This window comes from Pinus tabuliformis, chromosome Q, assembly GCF_031772625.1.
Source record: "Pinus tabuliformis cultivar Carrire ecotype Pingquan chromosome Q, CPIR1, whole genome shotgun sequence".
NCBI classification, from domain to species: Eukaryota; Viridiplantae; Streptophyta; class Pinopsida; order Pinales; family Pinaceae; genus Pinus; species Pinus tabuliformis.
In genome coordinates this window covers 103,157,407-103,177,410 of record NC_142296.1, presented here as the reverse complement: position 1 = coordinate 103,177,410, position 20,004 = coordinate 103,157,407, and positions in this window count along the sequence as shown.

Here is a 20,004-nt window from a genome sequence, read left to right as displayed (position 1 = left end):
GCTTCCACCCAAGTGAGAGATAGAACATGAGATTTATTTGCAGCAAGATGCTCCACTACCTAACATTGGAATTTACAGGTTATCAACTCTAGAGAATGCAGAAATAAGGAAACAGGTACAAGAGTTGCTCGATCAAGGGTTTATTTGACCAAGCACATCACTGTGTGGATCACGTATTGTGTTAGTGTGAAAGAAAGACGGTTCATGGAGAATGTGCATTGATTTTAGAGCATTAAATAAAATCACAATAAAGAATTGTTATCCTCTTCCTCGTATTGATGATTTGTTAGATCAATTAAAAGATGTAGTTTACTTCTCTAAATTGGACTTGCGAAGCGGCTATCATCATATCAGAGTTGCAGAACAGGATGTGTGGAAGACTGCTTTCAAAATGAAGCAAGGACTCTATGAATGGATGGTTATGCCTTTTAGCTTAACTAACACTCCAGCTACATTCATGCGAGTCATGAATGATGTATTTAGACCATTCATTGATGATTTTATAATAGTCTATTTAGATGATATTCTTGTTTTCAGTAAAACATGGGATGAACATGTTAATCATGTAAAGCGGATTTTAGATGTTTTAAAAAGAGAAAATCTCTATGTAAAACTATCAAAATGTGAATTTGGCAGAACATCTTTAAATTATTTGGGTTATATTGTAGAGGGTGGTGAATTGAAGATAGTTCCCTCTAAGGTCGGAGTTATTGTAAATTGGCCTAAGCCCAATACTGCTACAGAAGTTAGAAGTTTCTTAGGGGTAGCGCAATATTGGAGAAAGTTTATTGCTAACTTTTCTCTGATTGCGGGTCCTTTACATGCTTTGACGAGTGTGAAACAAGTGTTTCAGTGGGGAGGCAAACAACAGAAAGCCTTCAACACATTGAAAGAAAGGATCAGTACATCTCCAGTACTAGCACTTTCAGATCTTCAACATCCATTTGCGATTGAGACAGATGCAAGTGAATATGTCATGGGGGCAGTGTTGATGCAGCACGGAAAGCCTACATGCTTTCATTCTGAGATATTCACATCAGCAGTAGTTAACTATCCTACATATGATAAAGAATTATATGCATTAGTTTAGATTTTTAAAAAGTGGAAATATTACATAATGGGTAAAGAAACAATCATACATGCAGATCATCAACCACTTCAATATTTACACCCACAAACTAAATTGCAACAATCACGACATTACAGGTGGATGGGTTTTCTACAACAATTTCATCTTATTATCAGATATAAGAAGGGCATACATAATAAGGTTGCAGACATGTTATCAAGACCAATCATAAATGCATCCACAATACTTGAGCATAATTCAGTAATTCATGAAGGTTACATTGAACAATATGCTCAAGACATAGATTTTAAGGATGTATATGCAACTTTAAATCATGGCAAGCAGGTAGAAGAGTTGGATTATTACATAAAGGAAAAACTATTATATCATTTGGGAAAGTTATGCATTCCACAAACTGAAAGAGTTAACATAATTCAAGAAGCACATACTTCTCTCATATCAGGTCATTTTGGTGTAAGTAAAACAGTTGCACAATTACAAAGATTCTGCTATTGGCCATGAATGAATGAGATAGTTTCTAGATATATTAAAGGATGTACTATGTGTGCTACAAGCAAGCCAAGTAATAGAAAATTAGGCTTATATACTCCATTACCAATTCCTTCTCATCCTTGGCAAAGTGTTTCCATGGATTTTGTTGGGGGATTGCCAAAGTCTAGAAAGGGTCATGATTATTTGTATGTAGTTGTGGATAGGTTCAGTAAAATGTGTATTTTGACACCATGTAATAAACAGGTCACAACTGAACAAACTGCAAAGTTGTTCTTTCAAAATGTATGGGTTCATTTTGGATTACCCACTTCTATTGTATCTGATCGAGATTTTCTATTTGTCGGGAAATTTTGGTCAAGTCTATGGGAGTTAATGGACACAAAGTTAAAGAAGAACACGACATTTCATCTGCAAACAGATGGTCAGACAGAAGTGGTCAACAAGACAGTGATACAGTTGCTTCGAGGATATTGCAACAAGCATCCCAAACTTTGGGATGAGCATTTGTGTTATGTGCAACATGCTTACAACCATGAAAAACATTCTTCTACTCAGAGATCTCCTTTTGAGACTTGTTTTGGTTTTATACCAAAGTCTCCCTTGGATTTTGTCTTTAGTAAAGACATAGCAGTTGATGGACACAGTGATGTGGACAAAGTGACCAAGTTCATTGAACAAATCCAGGAAATTCAACAAGCAGTACATGGACAAATGGAAAGAAGCCAAGCAAAGTATAAGGAGGGACATGACAAACATCGAGTTGAGCATAGTTTTCAAGTTGGTGATCAAGTCTGGTTGTACATCAGCAAAGAAAGACTGCAATGGGAAGGTAAAAAGTTGAAACCAATTAGATATGGTCCTTTCAAAATACTTGATAAAATTGGTGAAAATGTTTTCCACCTAGATCTACTAGCTTATATGTAGATCTATTCCGTCGTAAATGTTTAAAACTTGCGATTGTACGAACCTTCATTAATTGAAGATCTTGAAGAGCAAGGTCAGCTACCTTCCATTGAAGATATTCTGCCCGAGTATCTCAATGAGCTACAGGAGAACATAGTTCTTGACAGGAGGATAAGGACTTCGCGACGGGGGAATGTTGAGTATCTTCAAGTTGGACTCAAAGGTACAAATCCAAGTAAATCACGATGGATAGAGATTGGAAAAGTGAGGGAAATTTATCCTCACTTACTCGTTAACTAAAACCAACTTTTGGTGGTCCAAAAGCTTCCAGTGGGGAGGAGTGATCCAAAATGGATCCAGTTTTTCCTCCAGACCAAAGTCTTTAAATTCAGTTGAAATTGGGATCAAGTTGAAGTGCTTGACGAGACGATTCCAACGGTGCAAACGACGCATAAATCCGAGTTCGGATGAAGAAGTTAAGGCTAGTCAAAGTTTCAAGTCAAACTAAGGCAAAAAGAGGAAAAGTCAAACTCAAATAGTCAACAGTCAACCCAAGGTGATGTCAGCAGGACACATGTCATCCCAAGAATGCACCATATGTCCAAGGTGATGTCATCAAGGTTGGTGATGTGGCAGTTTTGGGAAGAAGTTAAGGCCAGTCAAAGTTTCAAGTCAAACTAAGACAAAAAGAGGAAAAGTCAAACTCAAATAGTCAACAATCAACCCAAGGTGATGTCAACAAGACACATGTCATCCCAGAAATGCACCATATTTCCAAGGTGATGTCATCAAGGTGCACCATATGTCTAAGGTGATGTCATCAAGGTTGGTGATGTGGCAGTTTTGGGAAGAAGTTAAGGCCAGTCAAAGTTTCAAGTCAAACTAAGACAAAAAGAGGAAAAGTCAAACTCAAATAGTCAACGGTCAACCCAAGGTGATGTCAGCAAGACACATGGCATCCCAGGAATGCACCATATGTCCAAGGTGATGTCATCAAGGTTGGTGACGTGGCAGTTTTTGATTGGTTCGCATGGCCAATCCGGTGCTGACACATGGCAGCCCAGATTTGCCCAATGTTGGATCGAACCCCTGACCTTCCAGAAAGGCTAGGACTTTGCCGGATTCCGCTCACCGGATGAGCTAAGCTATCGCTTGTTTATAGGCGGCGCAGATACGGCATTTAAAGTGGACAGGTAGTAAACCGCCGGAAAAGGGCCGGTCCCTTAACATTAAGTGTTATTGTAACCATCGGCCACTGAATAGTGTTAAACATACGTGTCTATGTATGGACCACACTCGAGATATATCATATCGTAATCTATATATATATATATATATATATATATATATATATATATATATATATAGATATAGATATATATAATGTATCAAACATTAAACTTTCAATATATATATATATCATGTAAAACGCTGGAGGGTCGAATGGGGGTTTCGACCCGCCGACCTCCCATTATACATATGCCTTCATACCAAGACCATGACCACTACGCCATATGAATGGACTTGTTAACAAGCCGTTCCAAAACCTTTGTATCATTTCATTGGAGGTACATCCACCCAAGGAGCGTGGGATTTTTCCAGAGGCAGTTTTTGTATGAGAGGTGGTTTTGTGCAGCAGAAAAGCGGTTTTTGCAGGTGTATGGTGGTTTTTGACTTTCCAAGGGGTCTGGAAGTCACTGAGGCCAAATATGGTCAAGTTTACACTCATTTGGCTCGAAATTTCGAGCTGGACGCAGTGGTGATGTCCATTTTCTCATCTGAGACTCTGTTTTCAAGCTCATACCTGTAGCAGCATTTTGAAGTAAAAGTAAAGAGGTCAGCATTGGAAGCGAAAGGAACAGGAGACGTAGCCAGAAATTTTGGTGAACTCCTTTATTAAATTTGGTTGTGTTGATGTGTTTAAATGTCTCTTCAAATTGTTTATGTGTTTATGTTATTTGCAATCTTTTCGATCCGTTGCATTAGGTAACATAAGCGAATTCACACATAGTCTATACTACCTTTTTCAAAGCGATACTAATTAAAGTGAAATAAAGCAAAAGTGACAGTCAAAAACATGAAAATGACACTTACAAAAGTGAAGGTGAGAATTTGAACACTCACTGAAGTAGAAGTACAAATGCAGCCAAAAGTTAGAGATTGTCAATGACAGTGCACATTGACTATTGACTAGTGTCGATTTATTGAATTATGCTTGTGTATTGGAGGGAAATAAGCCTTTTTACATTCACTCAAAAAAATGGTTTGTTAAGCTTCTACTCTATGTTACTGTAAGTCGAAGGAACATTTAGGACCCAAATTTCACAAATTCACTAAATTTCCATGGTTTTCTTTAAAAAATTCATCAATTTTTTTTTTCTAAAATTGATTAGCGAAAACTTCATAACATAAATTTATTTTACCTTAAAAATTATCAAAATCTCATAGAAACTATATAAAATAAAATTATTAAAAAATTAAATATTTTTACAAAATTATGCCAAAATATTTTATATTTTCCATACTACCGTTTAATAAAATTAAAAAACAAAAATGATATCATTATTAAAAAGTGATACTTATAATTATCAAAGAGGAAAGAGGTTCTTAAAAAAAAAAAGTTCCATTTATGTAAGTTGAGGAGTGGGAGGGAATGAGATGATGATGGATGAGTCTTTAATGACAACGACATCACTGTGCTAGTTGCAATTTATAAAAGTAGTCGTCACGATCATCCAACAACCTGTCGCCGTCGGGCCATTGCTGTCACGTGAATTTGATTCCATCCTCGCTTCCGGGTGAGCCGACTCAAATGAAGACGCCACGCACGGTACACTAAGTTCAATCAACCGCCAATGTAGTGAGAAAATATCGTTCAGATTCCCATGAATTATCCCATAAAATTAAAAAATATATTATCATTATTTCTTTTTAATTATTTGAAGTAGACCTTTTACCGGTAATTAAAATATTAATATCTCAGTTTCTACCCATTATTTAAATCTTATTCTCTCTTTTATCTCAAAATACCTTTGATCTCTCTCAAAATATCTCTGCTTTATTCCTATGAAGTCGCTATTCGTACTGTACACTAAAGTTCACCCAAGTATTAAAAAAAAATTGTTCCAGATTCCCATGAATTATCCCATAAAAGTGTATTAGCCAAATTTCTTTATAATTATTGGAAATAGATATTTGACTTGTTATTTAAATATTAATATTTCAATTTTGATCAATTATTTAAATATTAATTTGTTTTACAATATTTTTTTTTTTCAAAATATCAAGTATTAATTTGTTTTATAATTTTTTTTTAATTCAGGTTTCTGTGATCAGTAATGAATTAAGCAAAGTCTTTTAATAGAAATTACATAAGAGGAATTTTTGGCCGAGGCTTTTGGAACCAACAAGTGTGATTCATCATCGAGACAAACCAAGGCAAAGCAAAACATATTATTTGAACAATAATATTTAAATTATGATATTAATTTATTAATCTATTAAAAACAAACATTATTAAGTAATTGTTATATTAAATGGTTAGTTTTTGAAGAATAATATTTAAATAATGACATTAGTTTATTAATTTATTAAAAATATTAATAGGTAACAGTGATTTCTACCCAAAGACTTTGCTTAATATCTCTTTTGTTTCAAAATATTTCTGGTGGGTTTATGTGTAAGAATGATTGATTACATATAGGATTTGTATTTTAGTATGATGTTTTGGAATTTTTGGTGGATTTTTTGTCAAAAAGAATTTGTGGTAAAATTTTGATTTGTGTTGTTTAAAATGGTTTTTTGACTACATATATGAATTCAACACCTGAAACACTGGTGGGGCACTTTGATTGTACAGAGTTTACTCATCAAATTTTTTATTTCGATGAATCTAGTAGAGTAAATCCCTACCAAATTCTAGACAAATTAAATAAAAAATAAATCAAAAAACTTTTCAAAAAATCACACTTAAAAATAACTCGCAGTTATTTTATTTTGTGAATACCACCATTATATTTTTTAATGGTTTTGTAAATACCGCCCGCCATAGTAAGTTGAAAAGTCCAATGATTTTAATTATATCTTACCATCTCCTATATCCACTCTTATAAAACTTAGTGTAATTGGGTTTTCTTTTACGAATTGATAATTTTGACTAAGGACATTCAAACCCGTGTAAGCTGGAAACTATTTAGCTTAAGTAAACCTTAACCTTAACATTTCCATTTTCGAAGATGTTTTAAGAGAATCTAAGATGATTGTTTTTGGACTTTTAAAATTTGGTAGTAAAATTATTGTTGAAATTTGACGAATATTTTTTGAAATAAAATTTATTAGCGTAAATTTCATTTACTACGTGTTAAAAGGGATTATATTTTTTAAGATGTAAATTTTTGTGAGTGTAAAATTTGAAAAAATATTTATATCTTGAAAATTTTGATTTTTATGAGTTTTTAGTAAATTTAGAGTTAAGATGTATCTATGTTACTTTTGAACAATACACTAATAAAATGTTTTAACTATAATTATTTTATCTATTTATTTATTTTATTTATTTGACTTGTTTTCTATAATATATAGAATTCACTGGCCTCCTCTCCTCTAGAATTAATCTCTCTCTCTCTGTGAGAGAGAGAGATTTGTTACTTTTTAAAATGTTACATGTCAACTCCATATTAAACATTAAGCTCATATGCTTAAGACAAATGCCACTAGAGGGTAGAAGAAGATAATGGGGGCTAGCTAGGTGAACCCGATTGAGTCCACATGAAAAAAATGGACAATGACATGAGAACTATGAAAATAGCATATGGAGGAACTTTTCTTAACCTTAATACTATTTGGCATATCTATGTTCTACATTTTTTATGAAATGAATGTATATGATGCCATTTCATTTGACAAGTCATTTGTTGAGAATCATCACAGTTGATAGATGATTGATTAATGGTCTTACAAATATGATGACTATTTGAGTGGTATGTTTGGGATAACATGATGACGTTATCTAATAAAACTCCCCATCATGCAAGGGATCCATCAAGCAAGTGTCCAAGGATGAAATCTTGTTGTTAACTATCATTATGCTCATGTGCTTATGACATTATTTGTGCTCATATTTATTTCATGTTTATGAAAATGAAACAAGACACATTGTATTAGTGAGTATGCTAAAATCTAATTGGATTCCTTGGTCAAATCATAAGGCACATACAACATTGAGTGTTAGCTTGGGTTGAGAAACCACTCAACCTTACAGTTTGACTATTACCATGACTAAGTGTAAGCTTTCCACTTAAATACCTTCCGAAAAATAACACCCGACCTTGATGGCAGATGGTGTGAAAGCTATGATGATAATGGAGGTGTGATGATGTTGGATTTGTGGTGGTAAATAATATTCCCGTCGACATATGACTACCTTGATGGTAGATTTCCCACACTCACTGTGGTGGGGCTTATTGAGGCCTGTACAAAAAGATTGCATGTAGAAGTATATACACCATTGAGTGCTTGCTTGGTCTGATAAGCTACTCAGTGCTTGCAAATCCAAGGAAGCAAGGAGTAACTATAGAGATAAGTATCAATTATTAGTTTAAATAATTTTTTGTTTAAGTTGTGATTTAATATGTTTTAAAGTTGTTATGATTTATTTCATAAAAAACACGTGCTTATGGTATAGGTGAACTACGTAACTGTCCACCATAGATATATGATACTAACTACAAAACAAACAATATCAGCATGATAATACCAAAGTGTGTAGTAGCAGCATAATGGAGTTGAAGACCTCAAGAACTAGGCCATTGCAATGATATTGGAAACCTATGATATGCATTGATCGCCATGAGAGATGCCATGACTATATGTTGTTTTAATAAAACAAGCCAGAGGGATGGCTTGGATGTAAAGACTCTTCCTATGTGATGACGCCTTGCTAAGGGATGGATCACCCAAGGGACTTGGAAAACAGAGAAGAAGATTCTTCAATTTGGAAGATGTGTGATTGAAAGGAAGAGGAAACCGAAGAAAATTGGTTTTAAAAAGTCACACTCATACTTAGTGGGATCAAGCATACATTAGTTATGCTCTAGGAAGCAATGAGAATGAATTTGTTCCTGTGAAAATATTTAGGACAATGGACAACATGGCTAGGTAGGAAAATCCAAGAAATACAAATTGTGTTGATGAAAAGGGCAACAATGAAAAGCTCAATTATTGTTTATGTTCTCTATTATAGAACACTGAGGACAATGTTCTTTTAAGGGGGTGGGGTTTGTAACATCCCCAATACTGGATGTACTTATTATTAAACATATAATAATAATAATTAACATAATTAAAGGTTGGACAACCTTACAAATCCTTGGCCATAGGAAAACTCGCTTTCTCACCTATCGTTACCTAAAGTTGCCTTAATTCCTGAAGCTTGCTTGCCCACCTGTTTTGCTTGAAGCCATGACCCATAACAACTTAATTAAATGACACAAATACTAGTGGTGTACCAATGGGTTACTCTTGTTGCATGCTTGTCGGGTGCTTATTGCATGTTGTGAATAGGACCATACTCACCTGAAGAGGGAGGAGGTGGTGTAATAGAGTGATCCACCATCTAATACATGGAAAGATGAGATTGGACAAAGGAAAACAAGGATTTTTTATTCTACAACATGAAGGAAAGGAAGGGACACGAATGGACTAAGAAATACAAAGGGGCAGGAAGTGTCCATTCATGGGGGTTGTTATTTGGTTTTTCACTTGCAGATAACAAAGAGGATGAACAAAATAGCCAAGATGGGCTCTTGTAGCCTCATAAAAGAATTGGAGATTGGGAGTAGTCATCCTTTGTTGGATCACATATCTATATTTTCTAATGCCTTGCCAATGAATTGATGGTCTACTCATTGTAACCCAACTAATCATCTGTGTGGCTATATATTATAACCATCAAGTTCTTGTCTAAGCTTGTGTGAACTTCAATGAGTGAATATACCATTAAGTGTTGGATGTTGAGCTGGGGAAGCATCGGATATAGTGGACTCCATCTCCTAAAAATCATGTTCAACCCATTGGTGTGAACCCTTTCCCTATGCAAGAGTTTTCCTTAGACCTTGGAACTGGCTTAGGGGTGGTTAGCTGCAGAAAAGGTTGAAGTGTAGTTAGCCTTTGGTTGGGTGGAGAGTGAAAGTCTCTCCTTTAGTTTCCAATGAAATCAATATACACATTTACCTATTCTTGGTCATTCATGTTAGATTACTATCTACAACATGCCTTATTGTGCTTATGATCAATGATTAGTCATGTGTCATTTATGTAAGAATGCCTAAATTCATTATTTAATCATGGTTGACTAGCTAACTTGTATATCTATGGTGATTATGAGTTATTTGATTTATGTGTATGTAGCCGTCTTAATCATTTGCAGGTTGCCTGATATGTTCCTGATTGGTGATCTACTATCACTCAGGACTAATTGTGATTTCATAAGTTTCAGTTATATATATATATCTATATATATATATATATATATATATATATATATATATATATATATATATATATATAACTGAAACTTATGAAATCACAATTAGCACTAAGTATATATATATATATAAACTGAAACTTATGAAATCACAATTAGCACTAAGTATATATATATATATATATATATATATATATATATATATATATATATATATAAATCTTAGGCAACTCACTGTTATAACCATGATGATAAGTTATCTTATTAGGGTTCAATTTATGTGTTGTGTGTATGTAATAGCTCTACCTCAAGATGGTTGCTGAGACCTTTGTATGATCATGGTGAATGCTTTACTTAGATGCCTACATGATCATGATATTGTTTACATGAATATGATTAATATGTTTCAACTAACCTGTTATACATTGCTATTAGAGGAACGTGGTATTCTTGTTGTCTATGATGAAATGTTGTATGTGAGTGTCTTCATGGTTATGAGGGGCTTGGAAGCCTTTGTATTTGTTGATATGATATTGAAATGAAAAGCTATATTCATAGTTATGTATGGCTACTTGATGTTCTTAACTAAATTGTTGCAATGTGCTATTTCCATTTTATGATATGCTGTGAATATTATGGGTCTCTGATTGTTTAATGTTGTTGATTACCTTTCCTAGTAAAGGACAATGGTTAATGAAATGTATGATATATCAATGGATCTGATAGTGTTGTTTGAGATCCATTCTATAGCATATTATGATGTTGTTGTGTTTGAAATTATAGAGTAGTGTTGGCTATGGATTATCCTATTTTAGTGCCTGATAGTAGGCATGTTGGTAGATTCATTTATTGTATTATGGATAGGAACAACACTGGCTATGTTAAATGTTTGAATCAATATTTTTATCTTTGTAAATCAGTGTTTTGAGTAAAGCCATACTTCAAGGAGAACCTTGGAAAAGTTCCTTGAAGTCTTCATAATTTATAAGTCTAATTGTGTTAGAAGTTAGATTTTGAATCTAGGCTGGATGAGTCTTGGTAGACTTGTATCCGAAGCTAGATGAGTTTTTTTTTGGGTTCTAAACTTAGGTGCAACCAAATCTACAAAATGGTTGGATATTTAAAGCTCTAGTGAATGTCTCTGAAAGTCTGAGCATCTAGTTAGTTTTGTCATATGCATACATGGGAATGCACCAGATTTAAAATAACTTGGATAACAGGTGGAGGAAGTGAGTAAAAATGTGTATCCAGGGTGGGGCCCAAAAGAAAAAAGCCAAATGTACCACAAGATGGATTTCGTATGAGAATCCAATGTTGGACCCACTTAGAGGTTTATAAGCATGAGACCTAAATGCAAATGAATCCAAATGATCAATGTATTTGGTCAATTTGAGAAATGCTAGATAAGTGTTTAAACTGTATTTTAGTATGAAGTATAGATATCTAGGGTGGTTCCTACTCCATCTAAACTTGTTTCTTGAGGTGGATATGATTTCATTTGTCAGGTGAATCCTTGATATGGGAGATCCAGGAGTTGGTGCATGGCAGAAAATTCCATGATGCTAAATATCTATGGAGTCAGATGTTATTTAAGAGGAGTGTATCTAGGATGGACCCCGCTAGGGAAAACTTGGCAACACTAGTACAAAATGACTAATTAGTTACTAAAAAAACAACTAAAATTTGCATATAAACGACCGTTTTTCAGTCGATGACCAATAGTAGACAATTTACAGTATCTTATAATGTGACCAAATTTTAGTCATTTTTAGCTTAGTCAATAATTGGTTTCCTCAATTTTACCATCTAGTAGTATATTTAGTCATTAATTTGGTCATTAATTTTTCATTTGTTTAGTCATTAATTGTCACAATTAATGTCCAAATATATAACAAAATACATTACTATATGAATCCTTAAGAAAATCAATTAATGATCAAAGAAATATGACCAAAACATTGGCCGTGTTATAAGATACTGTAAATTAGCTATTAATAGTCATATATGTGCAAATTTTAGTCAACATTTAAAACCAATTAATGACCAAAGAAATATGACTAAATTTTAGTCGTGTTATAAGATATTGTAAATTAGCTACTAATAGTCATATATATGCAAAATGTAGTTATCATTTAATAATAAAAAATTTATCATTTGTAGTAGTCATTTATCCTTTTTTCATATTTTCATATTCATTATATAAACGACTGATTTAGTAGTTTCTATTCATTTCAATTGTCCATGTTCATCATTAATTAATATAAAATACTAATTTAGTAGTTTTATATTGATTTTATGTGTTTATTATTAATCACCATAAATTAATTAGTATGGTTTTGCGACTAAATTTTAAGAAAATGTCATACAATGTGCATGTTTATCTAATATGATAATGCAAAGTTACATATGTTAATTACAAGACTAAATAATATCAAGTGCAAATAAAAATAATTTCAACCATATAAATTTTATTATATAAAATATCAAGTATTACAATATGAGTTTCCAACTTAATATGGGTTGGACTACAATTTACACATGAAATATTGTTTTATCATTTCAAAACATTATCATTGTGTTGCCAAAGCATTGCAAGTGAATTCACCAACTCTGAAGGCTTGACCATCAGTCTCTATGAGTGTGTCTTATGGAAGATATTGGCTATAAGGGTATCACTAGACAGATTCTCTTCTCTCTCTCATTTTGGATTTGTCGCTCCTATGTTATTGTTCTCCTCTTTCTTCAATTGTTGCTTATTACCATCAATATTGAGTTCCTCTCCTGAAAATGAAAGAAGATACAATGCAGAGTGTAAAGCATGAAAGACAATGAATACTTGAATATAAAATAGAGTAGACTATAAAAGATTTATATGACATATAGCTCAACATTCGATAGTGGCCACTATGTGGCTAGATGACCTATATAAACAAAGCAAATAAAATGTCACCATAGAAAATGGAATTGGAGGGGGATTCATCACGCATGCGAGGATTTTTTGTGTGTGCACACATCATATTGCTCACTTCTAATTGTATAAAAAACAAAGATTATGCACAATGACATGTAGTGACATGTGGGTGTCTATTTGACTCAATGATATGCTTGATTTTTTAACCTATTCCAATCCTACCACAATGAAATTAAGAGAGACAAGTGTATATTTTCCCACTGTAGATCACCTGATAATGCAATGTACTAAAGCAAAACACTTGATCTACTTCTACAAACAATTTAGCGAAAGCTTAATCGAACATGAGCAACATTAACCAAGAACAAATATAACTGAGAATGAGAAGTAATCAACCATAACACAAAAGATATATCACTAGGTAAAGCACTAGCCTAAAACCCCAACTCTGTATTATCATACAAGTGGAAATCTTATTCAAGTTACAAAAAGAATCATCTCTCAAGCTATCTTGCTCTCTCTACAATCAAACAATACCACTCACAGACTCAATAGACATAGAATATATCTTCTTCAAGCCCTCTAAGCCTCCTATTTCCTTGCACAGTTTTGATTGGGGTCCAATGATATCACATGTGTGAATTGGCCTCATCACACTCACTGTAACCTCAGGTCCAGTTGCGCAATCCTCAAGGAATAATATTCCTTTTGCATGCAAGGAATATTCACCAAGGAATACCCTAGCAACTGATAGTACACTGTCACTCCGTCTGATCTCAACTAGGTCTCTGACTAAATTGACATGCATGAGTTATCCATGAGTGAATCTTCAGTTATTTGAAATACAGTAGTTACATGCATGCAAGCATTAACTAACTGAACTCTCATTAATTTAAAAAACTGTTAAATTAATCTAACTGGACTTGACTCAGTTAACTGAGCCAACTAATTACAACTCAATATTACAACTCACTTTTATCTCTTTAACTGATGGATAAATCCCTCAATCAAAGGAGAAAGGTTGCATGTTCTCACATAGACTTCAAGTTCATAATTCCTTAACTAATTAACTCAAGATGAATTAATTAATCAATTTACAAACTGTTGTTAATATCAAATTCGAATTTTACTTCCTATGTTTAGTCCAACGACTGACTAAAATAAGAAGGGATCCCGAAATTCTATTTTTAGAAAAGTTATTTTTAGCACTTTCACTTTTCACCCATTGTAGCTAAGATCTCTAATGGCTGAACTTCTATTTATAGCTTGGCTACTTATAACAGTGCTATTTTTAGCATCTTCTATTTTTAGCATTTCTTGTTGCACATTTCAACATTCCCTCTCAACAAGAAAGGGATTATCAGTAACCCCAATCCTGTCTCTATGGAACTCGAACTTGCATTTTGACAAGCCTTAGTCAAAATATCTGCGTCCTACTCCTCGGTTGAAACATACTGCAACATCATGATCCTCTTGACCACACAATCCCGTAGATGATGGTAACAGATATCTATATGGTTGGACCTATCATGAAACACTGGATTCTCAGAGCGTTTTATGCAACTCTGATTATCATCGTAAGATCCATCATCTAACCAAACAATCCCACTAGAATCTTCCCCATCCAAATGGCCTCGCATGCTACCTGACCGGCAGCCATGTATTCAACCTCTGCTGAGATAAGTGCAACTAATCTCTATTTCCTGCTATACCAAGAAACTGCAGTTGAACCAAGGTTGAAGATTCCTCCAGAAGTGCTCTTCTGTTCTAATGGACTACTAGCCCAATCCGCATTTCTGAAGCCTTGCAGCTTCACTCCCTTTGTCCGTCTGTACCACAATCCATACTGTGTAGTGCCTCTGAGATATCTCAGCACATGCTTTGTTGCCTTCCAAAACAACTTGGTAGGCTGAACCATGGCTTGACTCAGCTAGTTCACTGCAAAGCATAAGTCGGGTCGTGTGTTCACCAAATACATATGTGAACCCACCAACTACCGATAAATAGTAGCAGCTACTACCTCACCTAAGGTAGCATCCTCTTTCCTCTAGTTCCCAGCTAGAGCAGTCTGCATGGGTTTGCACTTCTCCCTGTGAAAGCGCCTGAGTATCTCATTGGCATACTTGCCTTGAGACACAAATACTTCCCCATGTTTTTGCCACACTTCTATGCCTAGAAAGTAGTGCATGAGGCCCATGTCCTTCATCTCAAACTCTCTTGCAAGGTCCTCCTTGCAAGATTTGATCAGCTAATCATCACTTGTCAAAATCAGATCATCGACATAAAGTACAATAATCAATGGCTTACCTTCTACCATGATGTGGTAAAGGTTTGCATCTGCTTCACTCTTGGTGAAGCCCAACCCTGTGAAATCGCTGTCGATCTTGGTATACCAAGCATGGGGTGCTTGCTTCAGCCCATATAGTGCTCGCTTGAGTCGATAAACATGTGACTCATGATCGGAGGTCTCAAATCCTTTGGGCCACTCAATGTATACCTCTTCCTCAATCTTCCCATTGAGGAACGTCATCTTCACATCCATATGATGGATATTCCAACCCATCTGAGCTGATAGAGCTAGCATTGATCTGATAGATGAGTACCTTGATAAGGGAGCAAAGGTCTCATCGTAGTCGATCCCCTTAACCTGTGAGAAACCTCGAGCAACAAACCTTGCCTTGTGTTTCTCAACATTACCATCAGCTGCCTGCTTCTAGGTCTCCAAAACGGCAAAAAACACACAAAAAGTGCCCTCTCTGCCACTTTTTTGCCACACAAGAAGCAGTCTTGGGAGAATCAATTTTTGGAGGGGAAAATGGACTTCAAATTCATAAATTCAACTTGTTCCAGAAATTAGACTCATCAAGCTTTCCAACGAGCTATATTGCACCTGATTTGGACTCCGGGAAGGCTTCCAAAATTGGCCTAGAAAAAGAGCTACGCATAGGATCAGTGGCGCTGCGCATAGGATGAATTTTGCCAGTTTTGCCTGATTTTCCAGATTTTGCCTAGTTTTCTCTATAGTTGACTTTTTCTTGCTCTCTTGGTGAAATTAGCATGGTAAATGATGTAACTTGATGTAATTATGGATGTAAAACACTTAATAGGGTAGATACATCAAGTCAAAGGTGGTTTTGAGCTAAATGAATTGGTTTCCTTGGTTTTAGAGGCAAGCTGTTCCATTGCCTATATTCCTGTTCTTAGTTTAGATATGGTTGAAACCACCCCTTTTCTCATGGATTCGACCCTGATAGCTAGCTTGAGTAGTTTCCTTGCCTATATCATGTACTTTTTGATTCATTTGTAAAGGTTGGACTTTGGCAGAAGTGTTGGACTCATTGAACATTTGTATCAGTAGTTTGGCAAGGAATAAAACCAGGTTTCACAGCTATTTTTGTGGGATTCTTGTGACAGTGAGTTTATGTATTGTTTCTTCTTTGTAATGAGTTTTTCTGATGTTTTATATGTATCCACATCTCTCTCTCTCTTCTAAACTAAATGAATCAAGGTGAATAGACAAAATACACTAGATTTACAGTGCTTTGTCTTGGGAATGCATTTAGTTTTCAATGTTTTCACTGTTTGAAGAGGATTCATAGTTTCTTGTGCCCTCCTCAACTCCTCAGCAGTCTTACTCTACCATCTCAATCCTTTGCTAGTACATAATCTCTTGTCTACCCTGCCCCACAGGACATGACTATATCCCTGAGTTGATTTCCCGGATCCAATCTGCCTTCTCCAATTGATCCAGCAACCGAAACCTAAAATCAAACCAGAAACCCTAATCTACTATACCTAGCCTAAAATCAACATTCATTTCAGTCATCTCAAGCCCTAGTTGCCAATATTCCAATTGAGATTGACAAGGAGAGAGCCCTCTCCCGACCTGGTAGGGCTAGCTACCAGGTTAAGCGTGGTTTGATGTTACCCTAGACCCGCCTTTCTTCAGCCTGAGGTAAACTTAGGCATTAACAGTCCCCACTTACGGTTCCCCTGACCGTAAGGTGGATTTGGTCTAAGGTAGGCCTGATATTGTCCTACCATAGGTCGCTGATAAGCATTGTACGTGGCATATGGGTTATAAGGTTGCTGAAAATGTTGACCCTGGTCGTAAGTAGACTGACCCTGTTCCTGCAGGGGCTAACCTTGGCCTTGCAAACGTTGACCTTGTTGATACACATATAAAGCTTGTTGTTGGCAAGGCTAACCTTGTTGCTGCAAAGGTTGACTTTGCTGCTGTAAAGGTTGACCTTGCTGCTACAATGGTTGGCCGTGCGAGGACAGAGGTTGGGAGGACTACTGAACAAATTGAGTTTGTGGCTTCAAAGGCTGTTGCGACTACAACGAAGGTTGCCCTTGCTACTGCAAATATTGCCCTCGCTACTGTAAAGGTTTCCCTTGCTGTTGCAAAGGTTGTCCTTGTTGCTGCAAGGGTAGCTGGGTAATTCCTTGGGTTATACCCTGAGGGTATTGATAGTTCCCGAATTGAATCTGGCCATATCCATCAGGAATAGTGGATTGACCTGGCTAGACATAAGGTCTAGCTTAAGGAATGTAAGGTGGATTAACCAAGGCTTATGAACCATATGGGACATAAGCTGGTTGGAGTGGGACCTGAGCCATATACAACAACTGATATTGGATGTCACCTAACCTGAATGGAACACCAGGGTTAGGAATAGCACCATAATAAGGTTGATTAACTCCAACCATGTGAGTTTGCAATCCACTCACACTGGTTTCGCCTGACATAAGAGGAGTATTCAGATCTTGTCCCCCAGGTGGTGGCACAGTCTATCCACTTGATGGAGGGATATAAGAACTTATTGAGACCTAACCTGAGATATTCGGTTGAACTGAAAGAGTCAGTTGAAACGACGAAACAGGTTATGACAGAATGGTAGGTTGAACAGGAACTGAAGTGACTACAATTTGTATAGTAGTTCGAGAGGTCGTGTTCGATATGAATGAACCTAATGTAGGAATGTCATTGGAAGACCAGATGGGGTTCTGATACAATGACGAGGCACTAGGAGTGCCCGAAACTAATAGAGCTAGAGTGGTATAGCATGTGGCAACATGGGTCCACTAGTTTCAAAATAGGTGAGGGATGAGGCTCGTCCTGTATAAGGAAAGCCTTTTGTTGGAGATTCATATCCTTGCTCATCATTGATGTGAGGATTATGGGTAGCGGAAACTTCTGAATGACCCGGAGAAGAGACTGGAATTTCACCTTTTGACTCCATAGATGGAAATTGTTGGACACCTAATCCTCTAAGGGTTGGTGTGGAAGCTGAACAACCAAAAGGAGTCCAAGGGACCACTTGGAATATGAAACCAAGGGTCACTCCTATGTATTATAAATATGTATCATTGTGAATAAGAAATACAATCTCATGTTTATCATTCCTATTTTGTCTCTACCATGTGTGTGTATAACTTGGTATCAGAGAAGGCGTACTCCTGCCCTGCCCAAATATGAGCCACTAATTTTGTGGCATCTCTATGCATGTCAGTCTTGCATTTCATGAATATGTTGTCAGCTAAATTATAGCTGCAATCTCTGCCCACAATTCGTTGGACCTAGCTGCAATCTCTGCCCACTTGCCCTGTGTATATTCTCCCATGCAAAACCAGTTCTGCCTATTCTGCCTATTTTGTAGAACTGAGAGATCTGCCATTGCATAACTGACACCTTCTACCTGGAGCATTGAAGTGTGTCAAATTTTGTGTGTCAAAGGTGTTGTGCTAGAGGTTGAACGTTGTGCATTGAAACCAAAACTGCACGCCATTTGGTATGTTATTTCTCATAGGTTGATTGATATTATGTTGTGATGAAATGTTGTTTTTAAACTCTATACGCACAATTATTACCACCGATACTAGATCGCATATCATGCACAATTATCGTTGTAGTATATTCATTTAACGCCATACCATTTCTCCATATTGAATGTTGTCATGACATTACCATACCTCCTCCCACTGCAAATGACTCTTGGCATTCCCCAGCTCCATTTTTGGTTTCTTTGCCTCCACCCACGGCTTTTTTAACGTTGTATGCATAGTTATTACCACCAAATGCTACCGCTCTCAGTCCAGTGAGAAAGTTGTCTCCATATCCAAGCGTGGTTTCCGTAACCCATAACACTACCCTCTTTTTATGTTGTATGTTGTGCCTCCCTGCGGTTCTGAAATTTATGTTATATCGGCATACTGGTTTTCGTGACTGTTACATTTATAATTACAAATGATTTGAATATCCTTCCAATTTCCACCATTACCAGCATTACTCTCTTGAATCAATTGCAAGTGAAAGACCTGAGCGAAATGGAGGAAATGACGGTAACGGTTGGTCTTGATAAGGCTTTGGAGTTGTTGTGGGCATCTATGGCTTCAACGACAACTTTGAATGATGTTTTCTCTCTGTCGTCCTCAACCACTTCTGCATAGTAGATGGGAGAAGTGGCATATTCAATCAGTGGAAGGCCATTGTAAGAGATGAAGGATTCACTGGGTTTAATAAAAAGGGTTTTTATCAGTAGTCATATAGGTGCCATTCAGTGTGTCTACGTTGTTGCATAGGTTACTGATGCTTGCCACTGACTTGGACGACGTCATGCCCTGTTGTCGCAGAAGTTTGATAATGCCACCAATAGGTAGCAAAAGAAAGCCGAAGAGGAGGGACGGTGCTCACTAACTTGATTGTTGCTCATAGTCTAGAATTTAGGAAGATTGATATCCGTGGAGTTTCTAATATATCTTATAAGAAATTTCTATATTTTCTCGGGATTTGAAAGCCTTGAATACCTGTTCGGTTCACTATTCTATTATATTTTGATTCATTGCAATTCCAATTCCAATGGTGGACGTGAACATGGATAGTGGCAAGCTGGAGCCCACGTGGGAGTTGTATATATTGTTTTTCAATATGAAATTATACACCCTAGTGAGACCTGACTGATTATAGTGCCACTATGACAATTTCCAAGCTTCCGAAAAAAAAAATACACTTGCATTATCAAGCCTTTGATTCTAGAGATTATGGAATATGCTTGACATTGGTGGATTCTTGAAGGCCTTTTTTGACTGTGTGTTTATTCAGCAAGAAACTCCAGAAAAGGA